The sequence below is a fragment of the Apium graveolens genome, chromosome 2 (assembly GCF_009905375.1).
Source record: "Apium graveolens cultivar Ventura chromosome 2, ASM990537v1, whole genome shotgun sequence".
In the NCBI taxonomy this organism is placed as follows: domain Eukaryota; kingdom Viridiplantae; phylum Streptophyta; class Magnoliopsida; order Apiales; family Apiaceae; genus Apium; species Apium graveolens.
The window spans coordinates 12,375,851-12,391,059 of record NC_133648.1 but is presented as its reverse complement, the minus strand read 5'-3'; the positions used below and the strand labels follow the sequence as shown (position 1 = coordinate 12,391,059).

The following is a 15,209-nucleotide window of genomic DNA, read 5'->3' as shown; positions in this document are numbered from 1 at the left end:
CCCCGAACTTCTAATAACTACTACTACAAAGTTCTGTGTACAATACAACAAATGAAAAGAGATCTCGACATCTGACCAAGTATCCTAAAGCCTACCGGCGCTGAAAACAACAACTACGGGCTCCACCAAAAGTCCCGCCTGACCAACACTAATCTCTAATCATTCAAAATCTCTCTCAACACAACCAACATCCAGCGAACGATCTTATGCAGCCTCCGGGCCTCAGCATCAGCATCACTAGTGGATGGTCCCTCATCCAATCTCTTCCAGGCTACCTGCTCCACCATCTTAATCCGAACTCTCCACTCATCATCCATAACTGAAGAGCTCTGCCTAGACTCTCGAGCTAGCCTATCCACCAAAGCTCCCAACTCAGGAATACGGGAGTAAACAAAGTCTCGATCCTAGGCTAACTTGCCACCAACACTGACATGCACAATCTTAGGCATCTCAGACTCTGGCTCAGGGGCTGGGGTCTCTGACTCTGGCCTCAAGGGTGATATCTGCATAGGAATCTCACTACTCTCAGATGGATCCTCCTCTGGATCTGAACTAACATACACAGGCTCCATACTTTCTAAAAACAACTATTCACAATCATTTTAATCAACAAAAATCAACTTAATTTCTTTTAGAATCAAAAACCCATTCGGTTTTAAACAAAACACCACATACAACTACAGAAAATCAAGTTTATGAATGTTAGAGCTCAGTTAGAACATCATCACTCACCACCGGTTCACCAGAGTTCATCACCGGTGGCGGTGGCTTCACGGTGGTGCCCCCACTCGGGGATTTCCAACCTTCAACCACCAATTTTCACAACAAATTCACACATGCAAGCACATATTATCACTTCAAATCATTTAAAAAAATTAAAACCCTTTTTGTCCTCATATGAACCGAATCAAAACCACCAACTTTAACTTCGGATTTTTCAATAACCTTAGAGATAGCAATATACATCTATATATCTAGATAGATGAAGCAAAATCTCACGTAATCATGGTCTTACAATCGAAAATAATGAAGAATCAAGGGAAGGGTTGAAGAGAGAGAGAGAGTACCGGGAGTGAGAGAGAGAAGACCTGAGAGAGAGAAAAAGAAATGAGAGAATGAGAGAAAAAGAGAGAGGTCGGGGTGAGGAAAGAAAATAAAGGGGGTGGGTGGGGTTTATATATTACCAAGGAAGGGTAGTTTAGTAATTAGGCAATTATATCACCAAATCATTCTTTATTCCTTTCCAAAAATGAATTTAATTAGTAAATATCTCTCTCGGAAAAGATGGAATTGGTACGATTAATAATTTTAGAATGTAGATCTCGAAATTAGATTTTCATCCATATTTTCAGAATAATTTTTGAGTGTACGGTTTATTTAATACGAATTTTACAAGATGGCACGCAAAATAGAATTTTAACCCGATAAAATCATTTTAAAATGCACCGGTCACGAAATAAATCCGTCTATCATTTTTAGAAAGTCTCTAGGACTATTTTGAAGATAAAAAACAAATTCCACGCTTTGACCTTACTCGAATAATTTTATAAAAATGTATAAAGGTTCAATAAACCTTATTTAAATTCGAATAAATCCCTTAAATCCTTTTAAAAAAATCAACAAATCACGTAATCATGCATATAGACAAGCAAGCACATATATTTACACATCACAACTCATGTATGATCATGAAATTTCCCTTTGTATTATTATTCCTCTTTTTGCGTAACGGGTTACTTTCTGCATGACGGCCCGACGCTAAGCGTTTCAATTACGCTTTACAATTATCTTTACCAACCGACACGTCACTAGAACATAATACTCACTTAAACATTCCATTTCACATATCAACACCTAGTTTACATTTGAACACTTTAATCCCTTTTAAAACGGGTTCCGTTCTATTTGACGGCCCGACAACACAGCTTAACTCCTAAGCCGACTCTTTAAATTGGAACGCATCTTTCTACGCTCCCAGATACTAATATACAACAAGGACAAATAACCACAAAATTATTTAATCACTTAATTTATAATTACACATCAAAAATCATACTTTATTCACTTAATTATGTCGCGAAATTTCCAGTCGTTACACCAAAACCAACTACAAAATGTACAAGGAGTAAAGCTTACTTCAGTATCTTCAGATAACTGATAGCTGTTTCCAGAAAGTTTTTCAATCTTTCTTCCTCGTCTTGTAGGACTTTAACAAGCTTTTTCTTCAATTCTCTCTTCTCTTTAGTGTCTTCTCCAAGCTGATAGATGGCTGATCTTAATTTAGAAATTGAGCTTTTATTTATCTCAAGATCACCAATCAACATAAAGCTTAAACTGACATCTTCATGATCATGACCGAAAGATAACTAAGGACTATTGAGAAAAACTTTTCGAACTACAACTCCCTTTTCCATCTTCATTTCTTGACCAATATAAGTTCTGTACATAGGAACATAATCACCATTGTATTTATCATCTTTTGTCATGACTCTTCTTATGATGACTTCAAGTATCATAGAAGACCAATTTCTGGTGACACTGTTCTCAACTCTAAGAGGATAGTGAATGTATTTCAATTCTGTCACAGTCTTCATTAAGAGTTGATGCAGTGTAAAGCTCTTTACTTTACCATCCCTCAAGAAGTACAGAATCTCTTCTCTGACATTATTATCATTTATCTTTTTATAAACAATCTTCACAACTTCAACTTTCTCATGATGTGAAGGAGAAACTGTTTCACCAAGATTTTCAGTCAGAGTATTTGGATCCAGCAGATCAGATCTTAGAATCTCCATTTCAGAATGACCAATGCCTCCTCTGGTTCGAGATTTGACAAGTTTCAGTTTTTCATTATATTCCACCCAAGAAGGTTTCTTGATGGACTTATCAACATCTTCCTGTTCTGAAATAGAATCCCTTAACCCTGCTGACACAAATTCAAAATGCTTGAACCCTTTAGGATAATCAAATGTATAAATGTCTTTCCATCTTTTATCCTTCTTGATGAGAGGAACATAACTTGTAGAGAAATCATGAATCTTCCCTTTTGCTTTATGACATAGCTCTCTCTTTGATTTTAAAACTCTCTGCACAAAATCTTTGCATGCTTGATCAGGTTTCCTTCTGTCAACTTTTTCTTTTTCATCAACCTATGAAATATGAGGAGTGACTACTGTAGTAAGAGCTGAATCATTTAATTCTTCGATCACTTTTTCATCAGAGTCAAAATCAGTTATCAGGTTCACAGCATCAGGATCTGCTTTTACCTCAGGATTTGTGTCTGCTTCAGGAGTTATATTCTGATTTGCTATATCAGCTTGATCAATGTCAGTGGTTGATCTTTTCTTCCTTTGAATAATCAACTCTTCTGGCTTCTGAACTTCTTCAGCTCCTTCATGTCCTTGTACAGGAACATAACCTTCTCTGGATAGAACATTTAGAAATGCAGAATTAAATGCAGTCACTTGACTTGGTTAAGAAATCCTTCCTCTTCCTCCTCTTCCTCTAGCTCTTGTTGATCTTCCACCTCTTTTTCCTCTTCCTTTAAAAGTGTTAGCTTCAGCTTCAATTTGAGCCATTAATTCCTTTTGTTGCATAACTGCTTCTTCAGCTGTTAGATCAGGAAATTCTTCAGTTATAGACCTAAGAGCACTCCTAGCATTCTTTTGCTCAAACCTCTTGTCTTTGTAGTACAAGATAATCTCTTCACCTGTTTCCTTATGTCTGTAAGGAAAGAATAACCCTTTAGCATCTGCTAAATTAGAGATTGTAACATCATCATCCTCAGGAGTATCAGTAGTAGTCTTGTGTTTAACTTTATGAGCACCAGTAGACTTCCCTTGTCCTGGAGAACCAGTCTTCTTGGAATGTTGAGATTGTTGAGGAGTGTAAGCAATTTGAACGTCTGTAACTGGATTCTTATCATCATCATCATCAATAACTTTATCCTTTATCTGAATAGAATCAGATGTACATTTTGTAGCAACTATCTTCTCCTCCTTTTTGGCATCAGTATTTGGAAGAAGAGAAAATAGAGCATCTAGTTTGTCAGCTATAGAAGAGACCTTATCTTCCAAGGAGGAAAGTCCAGAGTCTATGTTGTGTTGAGATTGAACAACACCTTTAATAGTAATTTTCACACTCGTGATTTCAGCCGAGGTAGGTGTGTGAAGCATAAATCCATCAATTTTGTCCTTGACAGCAGCATGGGACTTCTTCATATCATCAAGGTCAGAGTGAATTCCTTTAACAGAAATAGTAGAGGCCTTAAGATGCAACTTCAGATCAGGAGTTTGAATTTCATCATAGGCATGATGAATATGTTGCAGGCCAACAACAGATGAGATAGAAGTATTTGCAAGTCTCCATTTATAATCCCATTCTATTTGTCGAAAATGCTCAACATCAGCATTGTAATAAGAAGGATTTTCATTGAAGTGTGAAGAAGAACCAACATTGGACTTCTTAGATGCATCAATTGCAGTCTTAAGCTGAGCTGTGTCAGAATCATCCTTATCACTGTCATTATCAAAATCAGATAAACCCTCAGAAGAATTTGCAGAATTAGGCAGAATTGCCCTGCCTTTACAGAAATCCTTTACAATAGGTGCCTGTGGCTGATGAGATCCTGAAACAGAAACATGGTAACACCTAAATCTCTATTTTCTTTTCAAGTGATCTCATCACTTCTCACACAATATATTACTTTTAAGAGTAATATGGTAACTTTATAAGAGAAATTTTTTTTTATAAGATTCTTATCTCAAAGCTACCTCTCCTTTTGCCAGTATAGGAGACTGCCACTCAAAAATTTAATTTTCTCACATGATATTTTCGCACAGTCTCACAGAAATGCTCAATCACACATTTAGCAAAGAAATAGGAGATGGCTGAGAAGAGTAGTATGCTTGACATATAAATAGAGGTAACCTCAAAGAAGAGACTATTTATAATCATACAAACATGAGAACATATGAGAAAGTTAGCAATACCTTAAGGTGAGTCCTCAAGTGGAAGTGATGATAGTGGAGGAACAAACAACACATCAGGATGCTTTTGCAAACTAGCAATCAGTAGGGGATCATCAATAGTAGCTAGCTCAGTTGAAAGATGAAACTCAGTAGGAGCTAATATAACATCAGGATTTGACCTGTCAAAAGGAGGTGAAAGACCAACATCAGTACTTTGAACTGATGGTTCTTGTGGAGTCTGAGAAATGTGAGCTGCCTCAGCAATGCTTGGTGAAGGTTCTTGTGTGCTCTTCTCAAAAATAGGATCATTGATGATTGCATCCACCTTTGACAGTACCTCCTGATGAGCTTTATTTTCCTGTAATAGTTGAATAGAGTCAGCAAGAAGATCACTCTGAGCAATATCAACAATGACTTGTGCAGCCTCTTTGTCTGCATCTTCCCTTTGAGAAGATGGTTCTTGTGTGACTGAATGTGTTGCAGTTGCTAAATCCCTTTGAGACTTAGGTTCTTGTATAATGACATCCTTCGCAGGAGACTGAGTATTTTTCTTCTTTCTGATGTACCCAACTACTTCTTCACTTTTTCTTTTCAACTTGCTCTTTTCAATTATCTTGAGCACAGCAGTTGCTTTGATCACTGGAAGCTTTTCGAGTAGAGCACTAGCATCAGTAGTTGGCTCCTTGGTTCTGGTAGTGTCAACAGAGTCATCAGGATGTGGAAAAGTGGATTTCTTGGTTTTCGACAAAGACCCTGTTGGCATCTGGTCATCGGAGTTAAAATCTTCTTGCATGATTAGTCTTCTTTTCCTAACTGGAAAGCATTCTTCTTTCTTCCCACTATCACACAATGATGCTTGTTTAGCTTTCTGTCCAGATGTGACAGATTTCTTAACTAGCCTTTTTTGTTACAACTGATGTCTTTTGAGAGACAGCAGAGGAGGCTAATTTAGAAGTTGGGTGTGTTTGTTGTTTGGAAGAAGAAATGCTTGGGTTAGAAACAAGATGGGTAGTTTATTGATTCTCAGCATCAGGAACTGTGACAGAGGTGCCAACATCAGGATTTACAGGCACTTGTGTGGGAGGAGGTCTATTTCTTAACAGAATTGACTAACCTCTCTAAGCAGAAAGGGAGGTCCTGAAAATTTATTCTTTTCATCCCTTTTAATGTGATCAGTGATTGCTTTTTCAGAAATTTGAAAAACATGAAGTAATTCATCATCATCAAAAATAGCATTAGGGCATAGAAAATTGAAAATCAGTTGTAGAAATCTAGTATACCCTATAACTCTTGAAGCATATGCTCTTCTAGCAATTATGAATTGCAATATTGTATTACCATAATCAAAATTAACAGGAAATTATTTATCCTAACTAACCATTCCAAGCTCATTGACAAGCTTTGTAAATGTTGCTTCAGGTAATGGCTTTGTGAAGATGTTAGTCAGCTGCTGATCAGTAGGAACAAAATAGAGCTCAATGGTTCCTTCCATGACATGCTCTCTTATAAAATGATATCTGATACTGATATATTTAGTGAGAGAGTGTTGCACTGGATTCCCTGTCATAGCAATAGTACTTTGATTATCACAGTAAATAGGAATTTTAGAAAATGATAATCCATAGTCCATGAGTTGGTTTCTCATCCATAATAGCTGAACACAGCAGCTTCCAGCTGTAATATATTTAGCTTCAGCAGTTGAAGTAGAAATGGATTTCTGCTTCTTACTGAACCAGGAGACTACTCTTCCTCCCAAAAACTGACAATTGCCAGAGGTGCTCATCCTGTCTATTTTACATCCAACAAAGTCAGCATCTGAATATCCACACAGTTCAAAATCAGCTTCTCTTGCATACCATAGACCAAGTGATGTTGTGCCCCTGAGATATCGAAAGATTCTCTTAACTGCAATAAGATGTGGCTCCCTAGGATTTTCCTGGAATCTTGCACACAAAAAAGTGGCAAACATAATGTCTGGCCTTCTAGCAGTAGGTATAAAAGAGAACCAATCATACCTCTATAGCTTTTGACATCAACTGTTGTACCTTCATGAGGATCAAGTTTTGTAGCAGTTGCCATAGGAGTACTTGCAGTTGCACTTTCTTGCATATTAAACCTCTTCAGCAGATTCTTTGTGTACTTGGATTGATTAATGTAGATGTCATTATCAGTCTGTTTAATTTGCAAGCCTAAGAAGTAGCTCATCTCTCCCATCATACTCATTTGATATCTCGATTGCATCAACTTTGAAAACTTATCACACAGTGTTTGATCAGTTGATCCAAAAATGATATCATCCACATAAATTTGAACTAAAAACAAATCTTTACCTCTATTCAGATAAAATAAGGTTTTATCTATTGTACCTCTTTTGAATCCACTTTCAAGTAAAAACTGAGCGAGGGTCTCATACCATACTCTAGGTGCTTGCTTCAGTCCATAGAGTATTTTGTCAAGTCTATAAACATAGTCAGGATGTTTAGGATCCACAAATCCTGGTGGCTGTTCAACATAGACTTCTTCTTCAAGTTCTCCATTGAGAAATGCACTCTTGACATCCATCTGGAAGACTTTGAATTTTTTGTGTGCAGCATATGCCAAGAATATTCTGATTGCTTCCAGCCTAGCAACAGGAGCAAATGTCTCATCATAATCAATGTCTTCCTGTTGAGAATAACCCTTAGCCACTAACCGAGCCTTGTTTCTGACAATGGTTCCATCAGAATCAGTATTATTTCTAAAGACCCACTTTGTGCCTATAATTGACCTGTTTTTAGGTCTAGGCACCAGCTTCTATACTTCATTTCTTTCAAACTCATTCAACTCTTCTTGCATAGCCATGACCCAGCCTACATCCTTGAGTGCATCTTCTACTTTCTTTGGTTCTTCTTTTGAAAGTAGATAATGATAAAGACATTCATTTTAAGTTGCACTCCTTGTCTGTACACCTTCATCAGGATTTTCAATGATTAGATCAGGAGTGTGATCTTTGGTCTATTTTCTGGCATGAGGAAATATTCTTCTGGAGCTAGATGCCCCCCTGAATCATGTGCCTCATCAAATGCATTTGAGGCTCCCCCTGAGTCAGTGCTGTTATCTCCTGATGAAGTGTTAACACTTGACTCATGCTCTCCTGATATTGTGTCAACATTGGATTATGTTTGATCAGATTGGGAAGAACCTTGAGTTGATTCTTCTGTGTTGGTACCATCAGTTGAACCTTGATGTTGCTCCCCCTCAACATGTGCAGGTTCATCGGTACATTGATCATCTTCAAGATTTAAAGGAGTATCAGGACTTAAATCATCAGTGATTGATGATTTATTGGAGTCTGATGCAGAGTCCAACAGTGCATTTTCATTCTCAAAAATCAATCTTTCATGAGAGTCTTCTTCAAATCCAGGAATCTTTCTATCATCAAAAGACACATTGATGGATATAACTATAGTATTTGTTCTCAGATTGAAAACTTTATATGCTCTTGATGACGCATATCCAACAAAGATTCCTTTATCAGCTTTTGATTCAAATTTTCCTAGCTGATCAGTGTGAGTCCTTAGAACAAAGCACTTACATCCAAATATATGGAGATGTTTCGGACTTGGCTTCTTTTCTTTCAGCATCTGATAAGGAGTTACACCATGTCTGTTTATCAGAGTGATGTTCTGAGTGTAACAGGTTGTGTTTACTGCTTCAGCCCAGAAGTAAGTTATTTTTCCTCTCAACACACCATTTTGTTGAGGTGTACCATGAGCTGAGAATTGTTGTTGTATACCTTTGTACTTGCAAACTTCGTCTATCTTTGAATTCTTGAACTCAGTGCCATTATGACTTCTCAGAATTTTCACTTTGAATTTTGTTCCATTTTCAATTTGCTTTACATGATCCAAAAGAATTTCTGGAGTCTCATCCTTCCTGTGTAGAAAATACACCCAAGCATATCTAGTGAAATCATCAACAATTACAAGTGTGTACCTTTTCTTGTTGATTGACATTATGTTCACTGGTCCAAAGAGATCCAAGTGTAGCATGTGATATGGTTCGGTGATGGAGAACTCTGTTTTACTTTTGAAGGATACTCTTCTTTGTTTGGAATTTTGGCAGGCATCACAAAGACCATCAGATGAATATAGCATATTTGGTGTAACTCCTTCTTAACAAGTTCGTTTATAGAATTGAAGTTGAGATGTGAGAGCTTCTTATGCCAATTCCAGCTTTCATCTACCGATGCCTTAGAGATAAGGCAAGTAGCTTCCTTCTCAAGACTTTCATGCAGTATAGCTTCATATCTGTTACCATGTCTATATCATTTCAAGACAACACTCTTTGTCTTGATGTGAACAACTTCACAGTGAGAGTCATAGAACAGCACATGGTAACCTTTGTCAGTGATCTGACTAATGCTCAGTAGATTGTGTTTCAATCCTTCTACCAATGCCACATTTTCTATTACCACCTTTCCAATTATCAAGTTGCCATATCCCAGAGTGTGTCCAATGTTTCCATCCTGTTATTCCCTAACAATACAACAAGAATTACAGAAGGGGGGTTGAATGTAATTCTGGCTTCTTTTTGAGATTTTTTAAAACTGTTCTAACTCAATAATATATAAGTGTTTGATTTGCAAAGTACGGAATGAAAGAATTATATAAATCAAAACATAAGTAATAAAAACACAGGTCTTTAAAACTTTCTGGTGGATTTGAATGTATCCACCAGAGATATATATATATATCGAGAGAACCCTGTGAAGCTTGAATAGCTCACAACTGCTTTTACAAGTGAACAAACAAACTACAGAGAAATTCTTAACAGTTACAGCTTTTTCTATTTCTCATCTAAAATGTGTTTGCTTTTTTTTGTTCTACTAGCTATACTTGGTTTATATATCACCAAGTTTACATGGTAAAAGGACAGGATAATAAAACAAAACCTATCAAGTCTAACTCCATGTTGCTTCACTACTCTATTCCAGCATCTTTGAAAATCTTCATAACTTGCATGGAAATGGTAATGCTTCTTTGTTCTCATTTTCCTGCTAAACAGGCTGCCACATTCCTTTTGCAAACACCCAATGCATGTGACTGTGTTGTCACTGTCAATAGATATTTGAATTGATCATCCGTCGGGTACTTTTTTGACATCCGTCGGGTAGCTTTGTTGCTCATCCGTCGGGTAGCTTTGTTGATCATCCGTCGGGTAGCTATGTGACACTTGACTTCATTTCACTTATGCAGAATTACAAGACATCTTATATTTACAATTAATCAACCTATTCTGCATATCTACTAGTAGTCAACATGACACATATGCTACTACAGAATCTACACAAAGTTGTGTGCAGAAATGTGTTGCTATACTTATTCTTACATAAGCTACTCACTCGATGGATATCAAATCATCATCCGCCGGGACTATATTGAATCATCCGTCGGGACTGTATTTGATCATTCGTCGAGTGCTATAAAATTCACTACGTTAAATCTACTAAGGTGTTTTGTTTAGCTTATGATCAAGTACACAACATATTCCTAACACATCCCCATAAGATACATCTGGGCCAGCCTTCCTCTCAAATTTTGACAGCAGGGTTTTATTTCCAGTCATGTGTCCAGAACATCCATTGTCCAAGACAATAATGTTCTTCCTGTAACCCTGCAACCAGAGAGATGATTAATTAGAAGGATTTTTAAGGACCCACACTTGTTGGGCCCTTGTTTTGAACAAATTAAGTTTATGTGATTCAGAATCAATTCTGATAGGTTTTTCTTTGATAGATTTTGCATTATCAGAAGCAGATTTAGTAGAACTTGCAGAATTGAACACATAAGCAGTTTTATTAAATTTAGGCAAAGGTTCATAGAAATTGTGATACAGCTTATAATAAGAACTACAAGTGTAAATTTAATGCCAGCTACTACCACAATGAAAAAAAGGATTTTGTGGTTTATAAAATGCTAATCTACCCCTAACATCAGACTCAAGAATAGCATATTTCTTTTTCTTACTCCTCCTGCAATCAATAGCATGCTGATTAGTATTTCCCCAGTTAAAACAAGTTTTTCTGGGAGCATTGGGAGCAACCTTATAGTTGGAATCCTTAGACACACCTTGTTTACCATTCCTATTTCTTTTTGGACTTTTTATCTGAGGTTTATCAGTAACTTCAGATAATTTCTTTTTCAGTTGTCCTTTAGACAAAAGTCCTATGTTCTTTTCTTTCTTGAAAGTCTTAATGGTTTCTTTTTTTCCTCAGTTTGATTTTTATCATTTTCTTTCTTTTCCTGATATGTAGATGTTGAACCATTTTCAAAGGTTGATTTGGGTTCATTGTTTTCTGAAGAGATAAACTTAACATGAGTCTTAAGGGTAATTTTATTTTCAGTGTCAACATCTTTAATTCCATCTTTATGTCCAATGGATTCTTTCCAGTTTTTCTTTGAGATCATCTCATGAACCTTTTTGCCTGAATCAGTCCAGGCTTTAAGGCTTTTTCTCTCATTTTCTAAATCTTTTTCTAACATACTGTATCTAGCCTCAAGGATCTTTACTATATGTTTAGCTCTTTCACATTCTTTCTTAAGTTCAATCTGATTTATTAAGTCAGACTCTAACTGTTCATTCCTAGATTTTAAGATCTCAATTTCAGTTATAAGTCTATCATTTTCTAGAGTCTTATTCTTAAAATTACCATGCAAAGATTTAAGAATAGATTTCAATTCAGATATATCCTCAGTATCAAAAGAAAAATAGGATGTTAATACCTTAGAATCAGGAGAAGCAGGACTATCAAAACTAGCCATCAGTACATAGTTTGTTCCTTCAGCTTCAGAGTCAGTAGAGTCCATCCAGTCTTTTCTTGATGTGATCAAGTCTTTGTTCTTCCCTTTGTCATTTCTTGACTTCCTGTATTCAGTAGCAAAGTGGTCAGGTTCATCACAGTTGTAGCACTTGATCTTTGATCTGTCTACTTTTCCAGCTTTCACATCTTTTCCTTCTCTTCTTTCAGAAGGCTTCCTTTCCCCTCCAGTAAACTTCTTCCCGAAGCTTCTATTCTTTTGAGACTTCCTGAATTGCATCCTCTAAAGCTGATTTTGCCTTGATATTTTTCCTCTGTTTCCCTTGCTGAACTTCCAAGTCACGAGTCTTCAGCATGCCATGGATTTATCCAGAGTGACTTTTTCCAGATCATACTGGTGTCGTATGATTGAGGTCTGTGTCTCTTATTCCTCACTCAGAGCTCTCAGAAACTTTGTGTTTGAATCTTCAAGATCATACACCTTTTCCGCCAAAGATAGGTCGTTGATCAGAGTAAGAAACCTATCATAGATGTCTGTGAGACTCTCATCAGTCTTTGCCTCGAAATGTTCATATTCTTGAACTAAGACAACCCTTCTGTTCTTCTTGATGGCTGTGGTTCCTTGGCATTGAGTTTCAAGGGCATCCCAGATTTCTTTAGCAGTCTTGTCGGCTATAACCCTGTTTGACATCACAGAATCAAGACTATTATGCAAATATTTCTTACCTTTGCATCTTTCAGTACATCGACTTTCTCTTCAGGTGTCCATTCACTTTTCTCCTTCAGTTGGAGATGTTCATCAACAGTAGGAGTTGCAGGTACCAATTTTGTTGGCTTGTAAGGTCCATCATTGATTACATCGAGATAGTCTGGATCTGTAGCTTCCAACTGCATGAGCATCTTCACTTTCCATGTAGGATATTCAGCCTTCTTCAGAATGGGAATTTTGATATTTTCATACTTGTTCGGAGACATGTTTAGATCGATTATGATAATGAATTATTAGTCTGCTCTGATACCAACTATTGCCCAGTAAAGATACAAGTGTTTAAGGGGGTTGGATACAATTGTATAAATGTTTCGAACAAGTAATAAAATATAACAGCTTTTTATATTTCTGATAAAAACTGTTACAAAACTCTCTCAAGAAATACTGATGTTCTTGATAGCTGCTAGGTCGTATAATGCTCGAGTTTTTTCACTATGTAATGACCTAAATTGTGTTTATATACTACACAGATATAACTAAACAATCTAGGATATGCATTATCAAAAGCTAACCAAAACTGATACATATCTTCAACTGAATAGATAAAGTCCTATAACTCAGACGTAAAAGATATTTATTCCACAATACAAGGAATAGAACAAATCTTCTAAGCTGACTGTCTCCAGATACTAATGACATCCAAATCTTGATGATGTGTCAAATCCTGACGATACATCAAATACTGATGACACCCGAACAGCCAGATCCTGAGCTTCTTTTGATCATTGAGAATCAGTACGTAACAGTTTATTTCCCTGTGAGATGGAGATCCCTGTAAGATGGAATTTGGTGTAGCTCCTTCTTAACAAGTTCGTTTATAAAATTGAAGTTGAGATGTGAGAGCTTCTTATGCCAATTCCAGCTTTCATCTACCGATGCCTTAGAGATAAGGCAAGTAGCTTCCTTCTCAAGACTTTCATGCAGTATAGCTTCATATCTGTTACCATGTCTATATCATTTCAAGACAACACTCTTTGTCTTGATGTGAACAACTTCACAGTGAGAGTCATAGAACAGCACATGGTAACCTTTGTCAGTGATCTGACTAATGCTCAGTAGATTGTGTTTCAATTCTTCTACCAATGCCACATTTTCTATTACCACCTTTCCAATTATCAAGTTGCCATATCCCAGAGTGTGTCCAATGTTTCCATCCTGTTATTCCCTAACAATACAACAAGAATTACAGAAGGGGGGTTGAATGTAATTCTGGCTTCTTTTTGAGATTTTTTAAAACTGTTCTAACTCAATAATATATAAGTGTTTGATTTGCAAAGTACGGAATGAAAGAATTATATAAATCAAAACATAAGTAATAAAAACACAGGTCTTTAAAACTTTCTGGTGGATTTGAATGTATCCACCAGAGATATATATATATATATCGAGAGAACCCTGTGAAGCTTGAATAGCTCACAACTGCTTTTACAAGTGAACAAACAAACTACAGAGAAATTCTTAACAGTTACAGCTTTTTCTATTTCTCATCTAAAATGTGTTTGCTTTTTTTTTGTTCTACTAGCTATACTTGGTTTATATATCACCAAGTTTACATGGTAAAAGGACAGGATAATAAAACAAAATCTATCAAGTCTAACTCCATGTTGCTTCACTACTCTATTCCAGCATCTTTGAAAATCTTCATAACTTGCATGGAAATGGTAATGCTTCTTTGTTCTCATTTTCCTGCTAAACAGGCTGCCACATTCCTTTTGCAAACACCCAATGCATGTGACTGTGTTGTCACTGTCAATAGATATTTGAATTGATCATCCGTCGGGTACTTTCTTGACATCCGTCGGGTAGCTTTGTTGCTCATCCGTCGGGTAGCTTTGTTGATCATCCGTCGGGTAGCTATGTGACACTTGACTTCATTTCACTTATGCAGAATTACAAGACATCTTATATTTACAATTAATCAACCTATTCTGCATATCTACTAGTAGTCAACATGACTCATATGCTACTACAGAATCTACACAAAGTTGTGTGCAGAAATGTGTTGCTATACTTATTCTTACATAAGCTACTCACTCGATGGATATCAAATCATCATCCGCCGGGACTATATTGAATCATCCGTCGGGACTGTATTTGATCATTCGTCGAGTGCTATAAAATTCACTACGTTAAATCTACTAAGGTGTTTTGTTTAGCTTATCATCAAGTACACAACATATTCCTAACACATCCCCATAAGATACATCTGGGCCAGCCTTCCTCTCAAATTTTGACAGCAGGGTTTTATTTCCAGTCATGTGTCCAGAACATCCATTGTCCAAGACAATAATGTTCTTCCTGTAACCCTGCAACCAGAGAGATGATTAATTAGAAGGATTTTTAAGGACCCACACTTGCTGGGCCCTTGTTTTGAACAAATTAAGTTTATGTGATTCAGAATCAATTCTGATAGGTTTTTCTTTGATAGATTTTGCATTATCAGAAGCAGATTTAGTAGAACTTGCAGAATTGAACACATAAGCAGTTTTATTAAATTTAGGCAAAGGTTCATAGAAATTGTGATACAGCTTATGATAAGAACTACAAGTGTAAATTTAATGCCAGCTACTACCACAATGAAAAAAAGGATTTTGTGGTTTATAAAATGCTAATCTACCCCTAACATCAGACTCAAGAATAGCATATTTCTTTTTCTTACTCCTCCTGCAAT

General features: G+C 36.5%; 1 protein-coding gene across 1 annotated transcript in view; it reads right to left on the bottom strand.

Annotated features, from left to right (window-relative positions):
• Positions 1-14,390: 14,390 nt before the first annotated feature.
• LOC141706971 (polycomb group protein FIE1-like) overlaps positions 14,391-15,209 on the bottom strand; it is a 33,328-nt gene continuing 32,509 nt past the window's right edge. Inside the window, exon 14 of the mRNA XM_074509896.1 lies at positions 14,391-14,844. The gene's annotated coding sequence lies outside the window, so the exon portion shown is untranslated. The remainder of the gene's footprint in view (positions 14,845-15,209) is intronic.